This window comes from Danio rerio, chromosome 8 (genome assembly GCF_052040795.2).
Source record: "Danio rerio strain M-AB ecotype USA chromosome 8, GRCz13ab, whole genome shotgun sequence".
Taxonomy (NCBI): domain Eukaryota; kingdom Metazoa; phylum Chordata; class Actinopteri; order Cypriniformes; family Danionidae; genus Danio; species Danio rerio.
In genome coordinates, this window is record NC_141028.1 from 47,979,005 (window position 1) to 48,003,171 (window position 24,167).

Below are 24,167 nucleotides of genomic sequence, written 5' to 3' on the forward strand. Positions count from 1 at the left end.
TGAACAGTAAGTAATTGCTCTTGAGGATAACTACGTACTAGAAGCATATCTATGGTGCCAATTTAGATTATTCAATTAACTTATTTGCATGTTTTTAGGCGGTGGGAGGAAACCGGGGAACCCGGGGGAAACCCACGTGAGTACGGGGAGAAGTACAAACTCCACACAGAAATGTCTGCTGGTTTGGTAACGCCTGGAACCAGAGACATTCTTGCTGTGAGGCAACAGTATTTATAGTAGTTTAGGAGTCATCTGATTGGAGCGTAGTGAATTGGATAATGCGGATCCAGCCACTAGCAATCATAAGCACGTGATCCTCTCGAAATTTGTTTATACATAAACTTCACATACAAAATAGGAACATGATAAGAAAACAATTGTTTATCTTTACCCATGCCAACATAATATATTAATATATTTAATATTTTGAAGAATCAATAATTAAATCTGATAGTGACTGTACAGGTTTCCAATAACTCTAGAGCATTGAAAAGTTCAAAAGTAAAAATGTAGCTTATTGTGGAAACATGGAGATGTAATCATATACAAAATTCACAATGTTTTTGTATTTGCAAAATCCATTTTAATCCTTTTTTTGTTGACACTTAGACTATTAAAACATCACTGCAGTGAGAAGGGAGAAATAAAATCAGTTGCCCAGTTTTGCCATGCAGACACAAAGAAAGCACGACTTCAGGGATAGCGAGAAGGGTCTGGCTGCAGAGTTCTACTTGCACCTTCAGGCTTGCACTTTCGGGCTTACACGCTCAGGCACCAACGTTTCCTATGCAAGTGACGTCATTTACAATCGACAACTACACCTGTCACATCACTTGAAATCAACACAAAGGAGGAAAAAGGGAAGGTCCATTAACAATTTGCATAAAATTGGGAGTGTCAGTTTGGGCACGTGCTGATTTTCACAGGGGCAAATCAAACACACAGACGCAGAGGAGAAAGACAGTGACTGTGTTTACATAGACATCATTAATCGAATTATTTGCCAAATTAATAAATGGTGGACTGCAGTTTGGCTCTTTCATTCATGCCCCTCGTGACAAACAAGATATTTGATTCGAGGAATTGCTGTAAGCGTCTATTTTTCATGCAATGTTTGTTACCGCACGGCGATTGAAAAGAAAAAAACCTCTACATTTCTCTGTAACTTAGATGCACTCGATAGGAAGCGCCAGAAAAAAAAGAAGTGCCATGTGGCGAAAATCCTACACGACGGTTAGTTTGATTGTGGTGCTTACATGTTTACACTCGGAGAGCAGCATTTACAGCAGATTTTTCAGTCCATAATATTGTAGTGATATTGTATGTAGTGATATTGATATTGTATGATGTAGTGATATTGTAGTGACATTAACATACTGTAATAATGTACTGTATTAACTTAGAAATCATTTGGCAAAGGTTAATCTTCAAACACTGAAAGAGTACTGCTGACGATACAAACTTACTTTGCCTTTGAATAAATAAATAAAGACCACTAGTCGCTCTCTTACCAAATCTGTAGAGACAGGACAATCAACACCAACTTGAGCTAAATCCGGATTTCACCATTTCCAGATGAGAAAACTTCTCAGGTAAACAATGTTCTTTAGACACGTATTGTTGTCGAGCGTTGCGTGCACTGTAATCCACACGTGAGTCCAGCTGCACTCTCACAGAGGGAAAATGAAAACAAAATCTTCAATGCAGCAAATTATAAAAGCAACACTGACGAATAGTATCTCCAAACAATTCTTGTTCTCCTGCTTGGCAACACAATGTGGTGTCTCTCTGCTGTCCGAACACTGTAAAAGGTCTTTGAGGCGATCATGCATATCAATAAAGTTGCACCGCATACACAATAGAGCGCGCTGATTGGTTTGAACCAAGTCTTACTCATTAATAAATGCAGCACACTCCGAGATGTCATAAGGTACTCCCAGGTACAGATGTCCAGTCAACACGCTGGAATACAAGCTAAGATCTCATGGTCGTGATGCAGCTTCAAAAATTTGTTTCAAACCGGAACTAAGAATTTGCTCCAATTAACGCAAAAACAACCAATTTTAACTTTTTAGTGAAATATATGTGTCCTAATAGTGTTTTTAGCAGTGTGGGACACATATAAGACTGTCAACAGCTCAAAAAATGTGTTTTGGGGTTTCGTGACCCTATAAGTTAAACTACTCAAGGACTTTCATGCAAGCAGCCAGAGGTGGTGATTGTAAATGACGTCACTTGAAGCGCGGTTGCCTGAGCGTGCAAGTCCGAGTGTGCAAGCCTGAAGGTGCAACTGCAAATCTGCAGCCAGACTCTATTGGGGATAGCAGCTCTTACATAATAACTTCATTCTAAACCCTCACTTGAAGCTTCAAAATAGCACTAATTTATGACAAAATATGATTTAAATATGACCTGACATTAAGTGCAGTCTAGTATGAAGAGTCAGAATTACTTTTATGGCAATTCTAATAGTTTAAGAATTCTGTTCTAGCGTGGCACAAAATTATGCCTTATTCAGAATAAAGTAGGTAATTAGATCACTGATGTCCATGTAAACATACTGCTTATCAGAGTCATAACCATGTATTGTACTGTATCACCTAGCTCTCTCCTGGATGCTGATGAATAGAGAACGGTGGTCTGCTCTTGAACTCTCCTCCTCTGCAGGGCTGTGCACGACCAGAGCCGATACACGGACAAGGTCATGTCAGGTACACTGTTGCTCCTACATGGAGGACCTCTGTGATCCTGCCTATCTGTTTGCTTGTGCATGGGGAAGGACTCTGATGAATTCCAATTTACAGTCTCTGACCTTCTTGTTATCTCTGGAAGGAAAATGAATACACAGTTCATCTGACAGCCAGAGGGAAAAACTGAGAGCCACAAACATTGCTGTTTGATCTTAGATTTTCAGAGTCAAATAGTTTCTGTTGTTGATAAAATGGGGAGGGGGGGAAAGGTTCCGTGCAGATCATTGCTGGGTAATGATTAGGGCCAGACAGAATCTGAGAATTTCTTTTTGCTATTTCTGCTAAGAATTTTGTAAAAAATCTGTGGATTTATGCAGAATGATTTTGGGAGTATCATAACTAAAAATTAATATAAAATATAAAAATAATATTTTTTTTTACTTTTATTTAATGTTTACAATGCAAATCCAATTAGATCCACTTAATTATTAAACAAAGCAAGTCTCTTATATAATATATCTGCTAAAAGACAGAACATGTTACTTTACAAACTGTATTGTAAATAAATCAAATGATCATTTTCATATTTGTCAATATTATTACTGAAATTAATTCAAAAATGGAATAAATATAAATATACGCACATTTACACAAGTAAATAAATAGAATCAACGATTGGCTAAAAATGTGCCGAAATCTGTGAATACTTGCAAGCGCAGATTCTGTGTGGGCCTAATAGTGATGGATGAAACAGTAAGAAAAACAAATATGATTATTTTAATTAAAGACGACAACATTTTCTTCAAACCATGCAAATTAAATATTAAAATCAATATTAAAATAAATAAGACTTCAAGGCAGGAAGTGGGCAGATTAATTTTGTTTGTTTTGTTTACATCAAATTTAGTCAGAAATGTAATTGATTGAAATATATAATGAATACAAGTTTCAATCAATCAATCCATCAATCAATCAATCAATCAATCAATCAATCAATCAATCAATCAATCAATCAATCAATCAATCAGGTATTCAGCCAGTCAGATGATTAATAATTTTAATGCAACTCAAATTCAAATCTAAAAAAAGGCAGGAAGTGTGATTATATATATATATATATATATATATATATATATATATATATATATATATGTGTTGGTAGTGCTGTCGCCTCACAGCAAGAAGGTTGCTGGTTCGAGCCTTGGCGTTTCTGTGTGGAGTTTGCATGTTCTCCCTGTGTTCACGTGGGTTTCCTCCGGGTGCTCCGGTTTCCCCCAGTCCAAAAACATGCGGTACAGGTGATTTGGGTAGGCTAAATTGTCCGTAGTGTATGAGTGTGTGTATGGCTGTATATCAGCACTGGTAGGAGACGTGCCCCAGTGCCCCCTCAATGCTGACATACAGCCGTAGCACACTACTACGACATCATCATTCATTTTCTTTTCGGCTTAGTCCTTTTATTAATCATATAAAAGAAAATCAAACACAGGGAGTCTAAAACCCTTTTGTATTAGGAACTACTTTCTTCCGCCATTCATTCACATCTGCAGCTGACGTCAGAACAGCAGGAGCCGTTACTATTTCACCAACATCACTTTAGAGCTAGTATTTGAATGATTCTCTATAGCGTAATGTGCACTTCTGGTGTGTGACCCCCTTAAGGTGATGACAAAGCAAAATTTGCTCACATTTTAAAATTATAAGGCTGAACGTGACATGAAATGCCATCCGTCTACAGAGATTTCTCACCAGACTGCTGTTGTGCTTGCAATAAGGATTCTTATTCGCAGCTTCTTATTGACTTCATCCGGTCCACCTTAAAGGCTTCCATTTTTTAGCTTTTTATTCGCGCTCAAGAGAACACACTGAGCAAGGGCTTATTATGTGACTCTGGCACCATTTTGTGGATAGACAATGTCAACTGTCTTTGGCCGCTGATGAGCTCTCAGAAATTGTAAATATTTTAAAATAGGCACTATTCTTGCAAATAAACTGCATAATTGCATACTAAACAACTACATTCTTGACTAAAAAGGCCTCAAAAGTATATTTTGTTTGTTACAGTAGTAATAATTGTCAAACTGTAGTGTCTGCTTGTTGCTGGCTGTATGTGGGCAGAGTAATACACAAAGGGTAAAGAGGCTGTACGGATGCTGATATTACTTAAATATATCTCGGCTCCAGACAGAACTATTGTATAAATATAAATATATACAGCACTCGTATCGCCTCTTCACCCTTTACCCTTGTGTATTACTCCACACACATGCAGCGACCAGCAGAGGACACTCTAGTTTGACATATATTGCAGTTGTTGGATAACAAAGTGTATATTTGAGGCTTTTTTTAGTCACAACGGTAATTGTTTAAATTGTAACTAAGTTGTTAATTTATAAGGATAGTGCCTATTAATATATTTATCATTTTGGAGCATTTGATTCAGTGCATCAGCTACCATCAGCTTGTCTGAGCAGAAGAAAGAAAGTGACTGTTGACATTCCGCCACAAGATGGTGACATAAACAGCATAAGAAGTCCTTGCTAGAGAAAAACAGCATTTTCTCCAACCCAGGCTCATTCTGAAAACATAGTCCAGCGGATGTTTGTGGAGGCCGTGAAATACGTCCCGGGAGGTACGTATTTGTGCAGTTTTTGTTTTCGCGAATCCGCGAGAGGCTGCTGTGTGCGCTTTTTCGTATCTCAAACGTCTTTCGCGAGTGCCGTTAGTGCATTCAGTGTTAGTAGATTTTTAGAACTGCTCTTCCCCAGACTCGAACCCGGACGCCTTTGTCAATTCCTCCTCTCTGCATCTGAAGTCCGCCAACGCACACGATGAGCTGACCGGACAAACTGATTGTGGCGGAAAAGCCACACGTGATCAGCCAGCAAGCGCGAAAGGGAATGGCGTCACACTGTCCCGTAGTGTTCGCTTAAAGAATTTAAATTCAGCCATACGTACCTCCCGGGATGTATTTCGCGGTCTCCAGAAACGTCCACGGGACTACATTTTCAGGATGAGCTTAGGTTGATTTTCTCAGAGTAAGCTTCAAACTAGCTGAACAAGGCAGTTGGACTGTGGCCTTGAGCCAACGCATGCCTCCCACTAGTGCTGATATACAGCCTAATCGCACTGCTATGAGTGCGATTTTGCTCAAATATATATACATACATATATATATATATATATATATATATATATATATATATATATATATATATATATATATATATATATATATATACATACATACATACATACATACATACATACATACATACAGTGGTCACCTCGCTATAAAACAGCCTCGCAGTTTCGCTGATTTTTCTTGTGTAATTCCTTTGTCTTTTTTTTTACAGCACATTGTGTTCTGTGTCTTGATTGGCTGTACTGTAGACCATTGTCAATCAATCTCCTCTGTGTCTCCTGTACAGTACAAAATGTGTTCAGCTTGCCAAATTAACATAAATGTCAATTGTTAGCAGTCTGCAGTGCATAGCTACGACTATTCATATTTATGCAGTGCCACAGAGCGCCATCTGAATGTTTTCATTTTAAATATCATGTGAATGTGCACGTCAGGTGTGTTTTACTTCCAACTGTCATGTGCGTGGTGCAACTGGTGTGCGACCCTCTCAAAGATAAAGTCTGCTTTAGTTTTGTGGATCAGTGACTTCAGTAAAAAGAACAGTATGCTGCATGCCTTTATATCTGCACAAAAGCTAAAAAGCTTTATGAACTTTTTGCTGACATTGATGAATGTTTGCGCCGGACAACAGGAATTTATCTTTGGGTTCATTCTGTAATATTGGACTTATCTTTCTTCGAAAATTTGAACCTTGAGAGGTTTTAAACAAACGATAAAAGTGTGAAAATGTCAATGCCTGTCTGAGAAAAGTGTAAAAAGTGTGTAGTAAGGGGTTTTACAGCCTTAAAATATCTATAATTGTAAAAGTGGATTTTGCCTATTGCAGCTTATTTTTTAGAACGTAACTCCTGCAATTAACGAAGGACCACTGTATATTCATATAGACACAAGTTAATATGTGAGCTAACATTACATATGTGAGTTAATATTAAATATCCAGACAACACACTGTAGCCTGGAATGCAGGTGTTCATGTCTGACAAAGTTTGATCTGTGAAGCACCACAACAAAACATCAGTGAGCAAACACAGCAAACGAGATGTTTTGAAGCTACAATAGAGCTACTTTGATTCACTGAACAGCCCAGACGTTTACACTACATAATCCTTTATAAATGTGTCACGGTAAAAAATGTTTATATTCAGAGCTCAACAGACAAAACACAAGAAATGTTAAACTGAGAACAAAGAGAAGTTAAAAATAAACAACCCTGCATATAACAATGACTGAAAATTGAAGCAGGTGTGTTTAGTTAAGCGCAGCCCCTTGATCAGAAGCTACAGGCATAAACACTTTCAGATGTTTGCTAATATAATGTCAGAACTGTGCTAGCTCCAGTCAAATCAACTGACAGATTGTAGTAAAGCAGAGATGCTGTCTTGCCTTTTTCTGAACGTATACATTTTTACACATATCGCACCTTCACAGGTGTTAGCTGTCTATATTCTGCCTGCCGCAGTTTACAAAGTCTGTCTATGACTCAGACTCGTCCCTGGTTGAATCCACATCATGGCATAAACCAAACAGACCATCTGAGGCACTCAGAGTGGCTCCCTGCACGGATAATGATATCTTCCTCTGTGCCTTTAGTTCAGTCCACATCAGCACAGTTCAAGTGCTCCAAATAGTTTGTGACAAGCATGAGTCCCCCCGCACAAAGACCCATCACATTCCACCCAAAGCAGACCCTGTCAGTTTGCTTAATCTCTGCAGGAGAAGCCCACAGAGCCTTAAGTAGAAACCTTGGAAAAGCCAAAGTGTTTTTGTCTGATTGTGACTCCATTCCAGTTTGCCTGTCATCCTCTTTTATTCAGCAGCACCTGTGCTTTTGATTAATTTGATGGTTGGCACTGAGGCAGAGGACATGAAGGGTTACAGATTCAGACAGGTATGCAGGAATACGTTGGCTTTATATAGACACATACATGCATCATGCACCTATTTCTTATTTTAAGGGCCACCAGGAGCTGTTAGACTCATTTGGTGCCCTCGGCAAGATCAGACATCATGGTAAAAACACATATGCATGCAAGTAACATGTTTGTGTAGCAGCATTTTTCTGTTTGCTAGCAAGGAGGAAAAGAAAAGTGAAGATGAAAAAAAAAAAACTAGTGCCTTTGTTAGTTTTATAATAACCCTAGGTTTTGCAAGTTGTGGCCCTTAAGACACACTATACATTATACATTCACCGGCCACTTTATTAGGTACACATGTCCAATTGCTCCTCAGCGCAAATTTTGAATCAGCTTCGTCACATGGCAGCAACTCAATGCATTTAGGCATGTAGTCATGGTCAGGACAATCTGCTGAAGTTCAAACCGAGAATCAGAATGTGGAGGAAAGGTTATTTAAGTGACTTGGCAAGGTTGTTGGTGTTAGACAGGCTGATGGAAGTATTTCAGAACTGCTGATCTATTTCAGCGGGAACGCACACGTGTTTTAAACAGTTGTGTGCATTACATCTGCTGTTGGCGCGAGTTATTATCTTCTCATTTGGTATTCACCCTTTTTCTTTCCAGGAGTTCTGGGAGATAGAACAATACAGGAGATGGGCGGGAGATGGGTATGAGATACGGGAGATTCCCGAGAAAAGCAGGAGTGTTGGTAGGTATGGCTTATTGCACTGGTGAACAATTATCATTTCTTCATTGCTGGAGCTGGAGCTGCTACTTGAACCCTCCATAACACAAGCGTGTCAACTTTGTCTTCTTCTGTGTTACAAGCGGGTGACAGAAGCTTAAAGTTGTGTAGCGACATCTAACGTCAAGGAGTAATTTTGTAATTCGGTGTGTAAGAGCCTTAAGATTGCATTTGCACCCATATTGGTTCCTCCTTATTGTCGAACCCTGCTTTTAAGAAAACCACAGTTTAAAAATTACTTTCAACCTGCCAACGAGGCTAGTGGTGGTGTCTGTCTAACCCGCCACAGCTAAAATCTACCCGCATTCGGCAGGTTGGCGGGTGTTGATGTAAAGCCCTGAGTAAAACCACATTCACCATAGGGAGGTGACATAACGGCTTCCGTTGGAGAATTTTTCTTGCTAAATAGAACTCAATAGCTTCTGCATGAGCAAATTCACTGCTTACACTATTTACACTACAAAATGGTGTAAAATAGTGCATGTGATTTGGAATGCGCCTACTGTATATTATTGAACAATCATTTAAATATATATATATATATATATATATATATATATATATATATATATATATATATATATATATATATATATATATATATATTTTTTTTTTTTTTTTTTTTTAATGCTGTAAAAGCCAAAAGTAATTCAAATTCATGCAGATGTTCTGATATGGAGGGTTTAGCTTAATCTAATCTTATCAACACAGGCTCATTCTCAAAACGTAGCCCTATAGCCTGTACATTTCTGGAGATTGCAAAATAAGTAGCCAGAAGTACATATGGCTGCATTTCATCTTTAAAACTAATGATACAGGGTGGTATAACATCAATTCTTTTGTGCTTACCAGCTGACCGCTTACCTCTATATGAACGGCTTTCCTGCAGTTACCAGTTTGTCCAGTAGCTTTCAATGTACGTTAACAGGCTTGGGATGCAGAGAAAAATTGACCACGACAATGAAGTTCGAATCTGGCAAAGAATAGTTTCAGAAAGCAGGTAAGACACAAACATAAGCCAGAAAATGAAATAAACAAATAACCGGGTGAGAAAGTGATAAAAGCTAAAAATGTGGTAAAATCAGGCGAGAGCTTTTCTTTTTCTGGATTGCTGTTTGAAACTGTCGGTTGGGTTTAGGGAAGTGGGTGGCCGGCTCATTCAGTGCTTTTGTAAACACTAATGGTTGGGTTTAGAGAAGGAGAATGGTGGGTCAGTCGATCTGCCGGTCAGTCAGTCAACAGCGGCCTCTGGTAGATTTACGCAAGATCAGCAGGTGAGAATGGCAGTCACAAGAGAAATTTGAGATCTCAAAAAGCGTACACAGTGGCTTCTGTTGGATACACAAAAACTTCAAAAAACATATCTCCTGCAATGTATTTGCCACTCTGCAGGTATAAACATTTTTAAAATGAAACTGCTGTTTTAATTCAAATCTTGCTGCTTCTTGGTGGTCATGACAGGTTTAAGCTAGTTCTTTGCTGATCATGTGCAGGTCAGTAATGCTGAGTTCAGACTGCATGGTCTTCAAAGTAATCATGTCACAGATGTTTTCACACTGCATGACTATCTGGCATAGCATTTTGTCGCTGCTTTTTGACTTTACAATAGGAAGAATCTCTGACAACATCGTCCAAACTACGTCTTAGCCAAAAACACGTAGTATATCTTTTGTTATTAACTGCATAACAAGAAAAACACCTTTAATGGGGTAAAAAATGTAAATATTTGCTCACCTGGGTTTCAAGGGAGTTAGTAATTTCTCCTCAACTTTCTTGTTTAACTTTCTGTATGAAACGTCAAACAGACACGGGTACTCCTGTCAAACCTCCACTAGTTTTTTCTCCATTTCTTGGGTCCAAATAAACCAAAAATGACCGCTTTTAACTTCTCCCTCAACCTCCCACTGGCCTGCAGGTACACACACACACAAGTGAATGCTGCTCCCTCATTGGCTGTAGGTGATCGCCGATGTTATTTTCAGTCAAAACTCAGTTCACACGGTATGAGTTGAAATGCTGACAGCACCAGATATTTAGCACGCCAAATATCTCACTGGCATCGGCGAGTCATTGCCAATTCTCTCAGATTGCGTCTTTGATAGTTCATTTATATTTTAATTCTGTTTAAAGACATTTTCAATTCATTCCTAAGCAGCACATGACCCTGACATTAAGTCTTATGTTGAAATACTTGACTTAGATATGGGCTTTATATGTCTGAGACAGGTATTGTATATCTCTACTGTCTGCAGTGCAATAGGCTGTGTTTGTGATTGCTTGTACAACATATGACACTGAAGACAGTAGAAATGGACCACAAAGTGCATTGTTAAAATCTGAAGCTGTGACACTGGTTAATTTAACACTATCATTAATCTTTCTCTAGAATAATTGCACATACTCTATTTTACTTTTCCATTGGACTGTTTAATTTATCAAGTGTAGTTCCATTTTGTAGTATAAACAACTATGGATCAATTATTCCAGCAAAGAACTTACATTTAAGTAAAACAAACATACTCAGAAATCTGAATCTGGTTTAAATGAGCATGGGGCTTTCTGTTAAATAGGGCAAAACATAAATATATACACTGTGAACATATAGTGTCATGAGAAAAAAAAAAAAAAAAAAGGCACACACAATTCCCTTGCTCGTATGATGAATGTGTAAGCTCAGGGCCTTTGTTCTGAGTCCAGCTGCACCCGTTTCAATGTCCCCAAATCTAAAGTTAAAAAAGCTACCAAGGTCTAACTCTGTCCACAACCTCAGGTTACATTACAAACACATACAAACACACACACACTTGTACAGCCAAAATTTTATGGTGACTTCCCATAGACATAATGATTTTTAATACTATTCTTATTCATTCTCAAAATATTTAATTATGTGACTTTATGCACAAAAAGAATGTTCTCACAAGGTCAGCATGCACTGTTATTTTTTATACTTATAGGGACATTTGGTTAACTAAATACTTTACAAAATAACTTGCCACAATACTATAATACCTCCTATGTAAATGTAAAATACAGTAGGTGCAATTAGTTTAGAGAAAGAATGGTGATAGTGTTGAATTAACCAGGGTCACAGCTTCAGACTTCAACAATGAGGTACATTTCTACTGTCTACCTTGCAATGTGCTGTACAAGCAAACACACACACAGCCTATTGCATTGTAGAGAGTAAAAATGTACAATACCTGTCTCAGACATTTAAAGGCCACATCTAAGTCAAGTCATTCAACATAAGACTCGAATTCCTTTCAATAACAGTTTTCAGCACCAGGGTCATGTGCTGTTCAGGAATGAATTGAAAATGAAATTAAAATGTAAGTAAATTTCAATGGAACTTAAATAACTGGAAGATTTAACTGTAGAAGCAATGTCAAGGCAAATGTAAAAGCTTTAGTATGAGAAAGTGTTGTTTGAAAGACTTAAGGGAAATGAAGCTTTAAATGCCTTGATGCATGGATGGATGGATGAATGGATGGATTCAATATATTGAATGGAAAGGTGGATGAATTGATGAATCAGTCTAACTATAGCTGACTGGCTGACTAATTCATATAAAGAAATGTGTTAACTAACTTCAACTTCATAAATAGGTTGAACAAAATGGTGTAAATGAGTGTGAATTATTCATTCATTTTCTTTTCGGCTTAGTCCCTTTATAAATATGGGGTCACCACAGTGGAATGAACCACCAACTTATCCAGCATATGTTTTACGCAGCGGGTGCCCTTCCAGCTGCAACCCATCTCTGGGAAAGAGTGTGTATATTAGCACAAATGGAAAGAGAAAATGTAAAGTAGATGTGACCCTGAACCACATAACCAGTCATAATTGCCCTCTTTAAAATGAGATGGATACATCACCTGAAATCTGGATTGGAAAATCTTCGATTAGCTATTTGAATCTGGAATCTGAGGGTTAAAAAAATATCAATATTGAGAAATTCAACCTCAAACATAATTGCATTTTTAGTCATGCATAATACTAATCAAAAATTGACTTTTGGTTATATTTACAGTTGTAAATTGAGTAAATATCATCATTTAGCATGATTTAAATCAACATTCTAATCAAATTTGGGCTTAAAACAATCCAAAATGTTGACCCATACAATGTAATGTAAGGCTATCTGCAAAAATATACTTGTATAATATTAGACTGGTTTATATGGTTCAGGATCACCTATTATGCTATGGTATGTTATGATTTTAAAGACAAGGGTGGGGGGTGCATATAATAGCAACTACATGTCAATTGATAGAAACTATTTTATGTAATCATATAAACATGCTCCAAGAGTTCACACTTGCCTGATATTAATAGCAGGTTTGGCATGCTGTCCCGGGAGAGAACCCTGAGCTCGAAGATAATTGAGCCCAGGGCTCCTGGCTGATCAATGCACATGTACAGTAAGGGGGCACACAATTAGGTTGTTCTGGAGAGCACCCCCTGGTAAAGGAGGTAAATGAGGGGATTCTTCAAAAATGAAGATAAGGGAGTCAAGATTAGGCAAGACAGGCGATTTATTGTGAGAATGGAATAATCTGATTGGATTATTACAGATTGCAGATGAGAGACCAGCTGCGATCAATCATATCACATGCTCATCTCTAAATTAAACTGCGGTCACACTGCACTTTTCTCCCCATAGAAATGCAAGCTTGTGCGACAAGTTTTGCAGTTTGCTGTGTTTCAAAGTTGGAGAACTTTGACCTGCAAAATCACATCATGTGACTGCATAAGACCAATCGAAGATCATAGCATGACCTCTCTGAACAGAAATTTAAAACATGTAGCAATCGTTTGCTTATTTAATGTCTTATCTTGTTTAATCCTGCCCCTTTTCGCAGCGCCGTACGACAGAATTTTGCAAGCTCAAACTCTAGTGTGACCTCAGCATCAGTTCGTAAAACTTCACATAGATGAATAGGTAAGCATTTGGTTTCTCATTTGTTTTTCTCTTGTGTTGAATCTCTGGAAGAAACATATGAATGCATACCATGTAAGGCATGTCTCAAATGATTTACGTATGCACTAAAAACTCAAAAGATGTTCAACTGAAAAAAAAAAGAAGTGTGGAGGGTTTAGCATTTCATACGATAAATAGTCACAACTAGGGTTGGGTACCGAAACCCCTTGGTAACCGGTATGTACCGGTATTAAATAAGCGTATGAATTAAGCGGCAAAAAAGTTAGAAGCATCAAAGGGGTGCATGAAAAAAGGCACACATAGGCGTTATGTCACACCATTACTAAACATTTAATTAATAGCTTTGAGGAATACGAACAGGCGATATCAGGCGTTTGTTATTGTCGCTAAGGAACAGACGCACGCAACGTAGTACAGCGCATTTAGCCTGGTTTTTGGTAAGAGACTCTTCAGCTCTACACGCGTGATCACGTTCGTCCAATTTGCTTAAACTAAGCACTCTAAACAGTATTTTACAAGCAAGGATTCTTACACAGCAACTGTCTTTACAAAAGTTGCGTGTAACGCCTGTTTCAGACCGCAAGCGAAAGCAGTGCATGAGCAGCGCGTATGAAGAGCAGAAGCAGCATGCAGGCGTTTGCCTTTCACACCAGCTACGTCTGCAGCGCGCAGCTCTTGATGAGTCAATCTATCTCTATTTCACTGTTATAATAATATTTATATAATATAGTTATAATGATATTTATACATGATCAAACTAGTGTTACTCTCTCTCCGCTTCAGTAATGTCCAGCGGCAGAGTAACAGCTCGTGCAAAGGATGAGACAGACAAAAGTAATCAATGCATGCCCTTCTTTTACTTATTTTCGTGTTGTCGGTTTCACGGTGCAAACAGCTCTCGGGTGGAATAACTTGAGTGAACATAAAACAAAGCCGAGTAAAACTTTTTTCCTCTGCTTCAGCTGCACAGCACACAGCGAGTTCACATCATCCAGCATGCGTGTCGAACTACACTACCTACTTCGCTATGGACTACAACTCCCTTAAATAGCAAGTCTTAAAGCAACCACTCCCCTCTCCTACAACACTAGCGTGCAACTTAAGCAAAACTGATACTAAAATTGTTTTACATCTGGTTTTGTAGTTCAGGCCTAAATAAATGTTTGCTGCAGTTTTCAATTGTTTATGTTGATTTGATTGACTATATATAAATCAGTTGATATTATTAACACATTTATTAGGTAAAATTGATACTTTTTACTGTCATTCAATGTGTTTTGGTCATTATCAATGCAAACTTATTATGACTCCAGAATGATTTTTTTTTTAGGAAACACTGTAAACATTTTCAGAAACATTATTTTAAATGAATGGGAAGGCAAAATAAGCTGACTTCAACTGTAGGCCTGTTAAAGTTTACAGGTGCAACAATGTGTCTTGATGTGCTTGTATGTTAGAAATATGTTCTCCTACACCAGTATAACGTTACTTGTCAAATAAATAAACAAGGAAGATTATTTTGAGTGTAAGTTATTTAATTATCTTGTTTTTGAAGACTGCAGAGTGATGCACGAAAAAAATGACTTCGAATAATGTACTCCTAAAAGTATGTGGCCCCTGCAGCCCCCCACAGGTTAATAGTAAGCTAATGTAATTTTCATAATGCAAATCTTAAATTCATGCTAACCAACAAATGATCAAAGGAAATGTATAAATGTAATACAAAATGAATTAATGTTTACTTTAAACTGTAATTATATTGTTCTATTAAAATAATTTTTTAAGAATATTTTGTCAAATAAAATATTTTTGTAGGGTCATCCACCATCATTTTGTGGCTAAAAAGTATCGATTCAGGCACCGTTTTGGCACCAGTATCGTTTTAAAAGTATCGATTTAGCACCGGTATCGAAAAAAAAAAACAATACCCAACCCTAGTCACAACTATGCTCATGTAGCAGACGGGGTGGAGTTTGGACTTTATTTTGAATTGTGCAAGCAAAATTCGACAACATAAGAGATTATGCCTAAATACGGTTGTAATCATAAGAAGTACTATTTGGTATTTCTGTAATTTATTTCACTAATTTGTCACCTATTAAAATAAGTGACTGAGAACCTGTTCAAATTTCAGATAAGTTAAAAAAAAAACGTTTCGTTTGGGACAAAACTAATCTCAAACACTACATGGTTTAGTGTATAAGTGCATATACTATAGTGTGCAATTTAAGATGCAATGATCCGCTTGTTAAGTGTGACGTCATGTGACGAGGCTTCTGGGTCCAAACGCTCTATCAAACTGCATGGAGAGACTCATCAAATTGAAATAATAAACACTTTCAAAGCAATGTAGCCTAATGCTTTCTAAAATCACCATCGTAATGTATATATCCTCGCCTAATAACGATGGCCAGAAAGTGATATTTTTTTATAGAAATTGTTAAAATGTTGGTATTTGTGATGCAGAAAGTCCAGAGACTGTTGTGTACCCCATGATTTTATATAAAATTCACTGTAAAGTGTGATATGACTAAAAAGTGTCCATAAGCGAATATTTTCTCAATTCAAAGGAGTAGCTGTTTGGACCCGGAAATTATTCCATAGTATTCCATACATCACAACTTAACAAGCAGATAGATTTGATTTAAAATATGAGTAACATCAGCTCCAGACCAGGAGGGTCAGTTGACATTTGATCTTTTGATGAATATTTCCTGCAATTCTATAGTACTTTCTTATTCAGAATGTTTGCATAGTCACCCAAAACTAGCATTGTGAGTTCATATTAAAATATACCATAAGCACTAAGCTTTACGATGTATACTGAATAAAAACTAGTTTCAGCTGGATGAATCCAGTTGCATAAATGCATGCATAGCTTTTGTCGACTCCATTTGCTGTGCCTCAGACAGCTGCATTAGTTTTATCTTCAGATTGATGTGTTTGTTCAGATGAACCTCAAATGACCCACTGTGTTATTGCACATTGAGAGCGGGGACTGTTTTTAAATGTTTCAGCATATTTCTGTTAAAAGCGGCCTGTATTTCTATGCCATGCTGGTTGTGTGAAATCCATACATGATAGTTACACAAGCATCACTGCAGTATGATTCACCGAGTGAGACATGGAACACAATTCTGGTTGGCAATTTTCCTTTTATGTTCTCCATAGAAGTACATTGATCACTTTCTAAGTGTGTAAGAGAGCGTTAAAAGGGGTTATGTTTGCCATCGCATTACCCACAGGCATTATCTATGACCGAAAAAATCCACTTCAGCAAATTCAGTCTCTGTGGGGCATGAAGACTTTCACCTGAAAAGTCTTAGCGGTAAACAAAAGTCATCTATCTTCCCAAATGAGCCAGGGAGTGCATCTCCACAGCCATGATGTCCCTCATGCGGGAGAGAACACTTTCATTTTTCCAAGCCATCTTTGCTCTGAATTACATGTCACTTTAAATAGGTTGTTTGGCTGAGATGATGAGATGTTGGCTCAGGTGAAAGTGAGAGAGAGAAAGAGAAAGTTTAGGCGGGGGGAATAGGCAGCGCCAGCAGATGGTTGGGACTGTGTATAATGTCATATATTACTGGCACAAGCAGAAGGTCTGAGCTGATGCTATATTCCCAGATAAACTGACATTTGCTATGTGGGTATGTGTGTGTTTGCATGTGCGCAGAGGGAATTCTGTATTATTATAGATCATGAACTGCATGAACAATGCACTGGGTGACCTGCTTCAGTGTGCTAGACCATTAAACAGGCTTGTGGCTGTTTGACACATTGTTATCCTCTTTGTTCTCGCAACAGCAGTTGTAGCAGATCATATCTATTCATATCCATGATGAAATTATTTTGAGAGTTGTCACTAATCAAATAGCAAGAAACCTGTTTAACATTACTCGCAATTATGAGTCTCTTTGAGCAAATCTTGTCACCAGAATAGGTAATTCAAGTCACCTTTATTTTTATAGTGGTTTATCAATGTAAACTCATAATTAAGAAGGCCATTTTGTAAATAGTCATAACTGTTGAACACACACCTATCAACCCTCCCGTTTTTCCCAGGATTCTTGTGGTACAATTCTATCATCACGTGAAGGTGTTTTGTCATATTTCTCCTGTATTTTTAAATTTTTCTATGAAGGGTGTCAATAAACATCAAACAATCGATCCTCCCTATACAAAACCCATACTGTCGAACCAGCAGGAGATGCCCCAGCAGGAGATGCCCCTTGCTCTTAAAAGTGAATCAGTTCTGTGTTTTCATTTTATTTCCGCATGAAAACACCTTAAAATAAATATAAAAATGGCAGGATTCACTTGCTTTCTATTACAGGCGCAGCTGCCCCTCCTATGCAATCCTTAAAACAATCAGTTCGTGTAGTGGCAGGTGATGTCAAACGCGCTCCATAGTGATAAATTGACACTGTTTTTCAAAGAGATTCAATAGTACAATATAGCATTAGTAGCATTCAATAGTACAATATATAGACTAGCAAACCCTTAGCCAAGGGAGTGGTTAGAAAGACCAACCCCTCAATGACAAATTTCCAGAATTTGTCTCATACATGAGCTCATTTGTCCTATTTTGATTGCTACACCATCACAAATTGTGAAAATAACCTATTAAAAAAGGCTTTAGGACCAAGCCGAATTTTCTAATCACCGCCACATCAGAGTGACTTCAGCTAATCTGTTTTGGCCATTGCAAACTAATATTTTTCATGAGTCTGACATCCAGTTATTAAAGAAAACGTACAATCTGATGTAAGTAAAGTGATATTTCTCTACCGTATTGTTTTTAAATAGATAAGCATTTTACAAGTAACTTTTATTCTAAATCTTGCACCTTATTCTTCAAAAAAAAAACAAAAAAAAAACTGACAAATAAAATATTAATTTTAAAATTAATTTGAATACCAATTTGTCTATTGTTGTAATACTAATATAAATATATATTAGCTAAATGTATATTAGTATTTATATATTAGATATAAATACTAATAGCATAATGTATTAGTACTTTATCCATTATTTGTACTGTGTGTATTTTGTATGCACAGGCTTGATAGATTGATTGAATAATTGATTCAACATGATATTTTTTTTTTTATGAACAAAAAAATATATAATAATACAAAAATTGAACTTCCTATTTCAAACCAATACACATAATGTTTATTAAACAGAACTTTGTATAATGTGTCTACTGTCATATTGGGGTGATATGAAGACAACAAGTCTCCTGATGTTAAAATAGTATCCAAATTCCTCCTATTTTAAGGCCCACAGCAACATGTATTAGGAGTATGGTTTTCCTGCCCAGAGAATTGATTAACAGCCGCATATTACATGTCTTCGTAGTAACAAGTATAATCATTTCAACAAGACAGGACATGCACAAAGCAACTGAAATTAAAAGATCTGTTCAGCTCATGGTGATCATCAATCATCATCAAATGTGATCAAGAATGAGTTTTACAAGTTCAAAAAGTTTTTTAAAAAGTGCATGTTTGTAATCAATTGCAGTGATTTTACCGTATTTATCACCACAGCCGCATGTCAGTACAATTATAAAAGGGAATCAATCATGTTTATTTTGTACACTAAAATGGTTATATGTGTGTGCGCAAACTTTGTAATGATATTGCTCCTGACTCATTGAGAGACTCGAATTAACTCCACAACAAATACATCAAATAATTATTGGGAAATTCTTACTGTAGTACTTCTCACAAACTTTACGTGAGATATGCTTCTTTCCTGTCTGTCACTGTGCTGTTTGTCTGACACAGCCAGAGACTGAGGCACACTCTCACTGACACGTGGGAACAATGGGTGGGGAGAACTTGCCAGATGCAATCTTAGCCTGCGTCAAAAAGGCTGCATCCAGATACTGTTGGAGCTAGCATTAAAGGCACAGGCAACAAAAAGCAGCTGGATTGTGTTCAGAGCAGAAAATCCACTATTCTGAAACCTATAATAAATAATCTGATCGATGTTTTGGGCTGAAACTTTATAAACACATTCTGGAGACACAAAAGACGTATTTTAAAGCTTTAAAAAGTGGTAAAATGGGTAAAACATAAATATAACAAATATGAAACCATAATACAAAAGCATAGTTAAAAGACAGGCAAAAGGTCAAAAGTACAATAATCTAACCAGGCAAAATACAATTCAAAAGTCAAGATAAACAGCCATTAAGGCAAAAAATAAGGAAAACTTAAAAGTCAGATTGTTTCCTTGGCTGGTAAAGATTGCTGCACACTTGACCTGGATATCAGATGACGATGTGTTTCCAGAAAATTGTGCCTTAAACATTTGACGCCCATTGCACACTGTTTACCTTTGTTGTATGAAAAAGAGCAACGTTCTACTAAAAATTTTAATTGTAAAATGCATTTAAAAAAATGTGCGTGATATAGGCTTAGCATTATGATGCAAGACTTGCGTTTTTGCTTGAACACACCAAATATTCACACACTCAATGCAGAGGCATGTTTCCAGCCAGCAAGCCCAACATTTATGCATCTTATCAAATCTATAATTCAGCAGAATATTAATTTCAGTATTCAACAACACTCTCCTCCCATTGGACAGTCAGTGTGTTTCTTAGCATTTCAATGCAATAATAATGAATTCTGTACTATCAGCGGTGTTGCACAGATCCCGTATGACTGTGATTTCGGCAGCAGGTGGGCTCTTTTTCTTCTCTGTGGCTGTCAAACCGCACAATGACCAGGTCCCGGGTCACATTTTGAGCTGCGTCTCATATCAGGCAGCTGATCAAAGTGCTTCTCTCTGCAGAAAGAAGCAGCACCCCTTCCACCTCCCATGGATCTATATTACTCAGATAAGCCATCAATAAAACACTATCAGAATCAACAGCTCTTTGATTAATGATCTAAAGGTTGGCGCTGCGTGATCTGATAGCGAATTTTCATCCAAACACCTCCCACCCGCAGCGCAACGCAGCTGTTTGACCTCTGTGACATACAGTAGACCAAGCATTTACCTCTTTTAAAGGGACAGCTCACATAAAAAGTAAAAACTCTTTTTGAATTCACATATATTGAACAGATAAGTAAATAAATAAAATACAATTAAATACAATTAAATATATAAAATGCAATTAAAGAAATAAATAAAAACAGTATATGCATACAGTAATGTGTAAACATTTTATTTTACTGGTAGTTACACAAGTCTTTTTATCCCTATATTTTCATTGGCAACAAATATGTAAAGAAACCTACATGCACAACTATCTGAAAAAATATGCACAAATGCACCAAGGATAAAATTAGCTTTACATGTAAAGTGTGGTTGCAACAAATATTGATTCAATTAAGTTAATGGAAGTCATTGATAAATAAAATCAATTAATCCCAATGTTTCCGAAAGTATTCTCACTTTGAATCATTTTTCAAACAGGTTAATTTAAAATACATCCATTTTTTAAAATGTACAATATTTGCTCCATGTACGATTCATTGCATGCTTCATCCACTACAAGGGACTGTCTACATTTTTGTGAATCTGAAATATGTTACTTGGAGTACGCTTTGTTTTGCACATCAGTACTAGTCCTTTTTGGTGCATGTCCACAAGAAGGTGGGGCTTGTCGTACTGACACCATGTAAATGACTGACCTAAACCTTTCCTAAAACCCAACCAATAGTGTTTTCAAAATGGAGGTGTGAAAATGAATTGTTTCTTCGGTGCACCGAGATACAGATGATTTGGTATCGGTTCAGTAATAATCATAAACGGTTATTATGTAGTGACGTCATTTATCTCATATGCGCTATGTCGCGGTAGCTTACTATGGCGAAGGAGGCAAGCGTGTGTATTTACAATACTGCAACTACTTAAAAACACAGAAACTGTGCACAATTTCACTGCGTGTGTGTTTGCTGGACAGTCTTTCACTGACAATGACACTTTCACCTATTTCACTGCAACTGAGAGAAGGAAAATACACTCCATTTTTGTCTCTCTCTCTCTCACTGTGGCCCATTTGACCTGCCGGCGTGGCTTTTTCTCTCGGCTGTTACTTCTGGATACAGACACGAGCACTTCTCTGCAGAGTTTTCTTCACCGTGTCTAGCAAGGATCAGCTGTGATCGCCGCTGCAGTTTATCATTAGCTATGTTTTCATCCAAAAACGCAAATGAACTTAAACACATTACCTGATAACAATAGATTCAGAGACCAAAGTTGGGGAATATGACATTAGATATAAATGACACGATTAATTAAATAGCACATTTAACAAATATAGTTAGATTATTAGATCAAGTCATAAATCCTTGGTGAAATGTCTGACGTGCGCAGCTCTCACCTGGGCTTTTGTGTTCAAAGCAGTGACTGCCTGGAGCTCAGATGTCTACATATGCTGCAGCACATGTCACGTGATGTGCATTTTCAGCAGTATAGTGAGGACGGAGATCTTTTCAGAAATTCCATTGTGGACGTGGATTGTTTTTGTTTTAATATGCTGTTTTGAAAGTAAAACGTATTTGTGTAAATGGGGCTGCAATTGTCATCTAGAGCGACAGGCAACTACAAGTCACTGTTAGTGTGAATGAGGCATTACTGTACATTGTTTTGTGGTATTTATATTTGGTTTTGAGCAAAAAATAATCATTTACTTGTTGATAATATGCCCCTGTAAACATCAGTAGTGTGAAAAGGAACAAAAGCTGTCGCTGTCATATACTTCCCACTATCGTAGATACTGCTGACAATAGTATGTGTTGGTAAACAAGTGACTAAATCTTCAAACTACTGTAGTTTTACAGGAAGGTTTCTTGAAGTGTCTTCAATATATTGTTCTGTATTGAGTCTGTCCCATTTTGCTGTTTCATTGTGTCTTTACAGACAGACAGTATGATGGTGAGATCAGATCTCTGTGTGCTGACTCTATGTGCCTACAAAAATAACACTGGCTTATTACAGAATATCTTATAGCAAAAACAATGCTTGGAAATGTCAACTGATATTTCCTACTGACACTCTATACACCAAAAGATACAAATAAATGACTTGAGCTCATCCTGGTTGATTGAAAATATTACACATTATATAAAACTGCACATACATACTTAAAAACAAACTAATTTGGAACTGTATGAGTGTTAAATATGTGAGTGTAAATAGAAATATTTTTGCAACAGTTTTTTAAGGGTAAACAATGTGGACTGTTCAACAACTACTTGACCACTGGGTTTGAAATTTCACAAGAGTGAAATTTTCATCTCATAAAGTTCCTTTCTTTGCATATCAAGAATATGTTTAAGATGATAAAGTACGGTGCTTGTCAGATTGTCTCTAGTCTCTGGCATACATCCTAGCTGTGCATGCCATATCATTTTGCATGCAGTGTAAACGAGATATACCTAACACTTTTGAAACTTAAATATGAAGCTAGTGATTTAAAAAAAACATGTAGGAAATTTAACTGAAAATAATGAAAGAAATTTAAGATCTAATAAATTAAGAAATGTTTAAAATAATATTTTTTTTATTTTTATAGTCACTTTGCATTAACCAATGTAAAGATGAAAAACAAATCCTATATATTATATCCAGGTTCCATAAAATGAAAAGTTTGGTTACATTATGGTTTTCTTGTTCAACTGCAATTAAATATGTATGCACCAAGCAAGAAATGAAAGATGCTGGGCTGTTTAATTATTGAAAAATAATGCACACCTGAGGAGGTAAGATGTTGCATCTCAAGAGTTCATCATTTTTTATAGTACAAGGCTGTTGAATGCATGAGTTTGCTGATGAAAATTCTAAGATGTGCGATTATTAAAAAAATAAATGCACAGCTAAAGTTGTTCCATTGCTGTTCCATGACTGCATTATAGTTCTGTATCAATACGCTGAGTTATCAGTTCACTTATCTCAAAACTAACTACAAATGTCTAAAATCAAAGCATAAAAATGAAAGCACAAGGCTTGGAATGATATTTGTAAGAAACTACACTTGACTCAACAATGACTTTTGCTGCTTGTTCAAATGACTTGTTTAAAATGAGTTGAGGCAACACAATTCTTACTTTTTTTTGGGGGGGGGGGCAACTTAATTGTTATACTGTGTGTTTAATCCACTTAAATTTGTAAAAAAAAAAAAAAAAAAAAATATATATATATATATATATATATATATATATATATATATATATATATATATATATATATATATATATATATATATATATATATAAATAAACAAGTTCACCTAATATTTTTCAGTTGGGACAGCATAATTGTGTGGAACTCAATTTTTTTACAGTGTGGTACTACACACTAGATCAGTTTGAGGACAAAACCTTAAAAAAAAATATCTTGGAATACAAAATTTGAACATTGTGTCTTTAGGTGTGGTAACCGTAGGATCGGTGGAATAATCTGCTTCACTTCATGTCATGGCTGCATCACCAACTCTGGTTTGCATTATTTACTAATAATTCAATGGCCTGTTTATTACGTGTCATGGTTACAACACATGTTTTGACATTGAATTAAAAAAAAAAATTGCCTTATTTTCTTCTTGAGGGTGAGTAAATTATGGGGTCTATTTCATTTTTGGCTAATCGTGAATTTTATATGAGGTTATGGTTAAGAATAAGATTTTAATTATGATCAGTTGCATGTAGTCATTTTGATCCACCATATTGCTTTGTATGACAAGTACACACAAGTGGTTTTCAAACTGTGGGTCACAAATTCT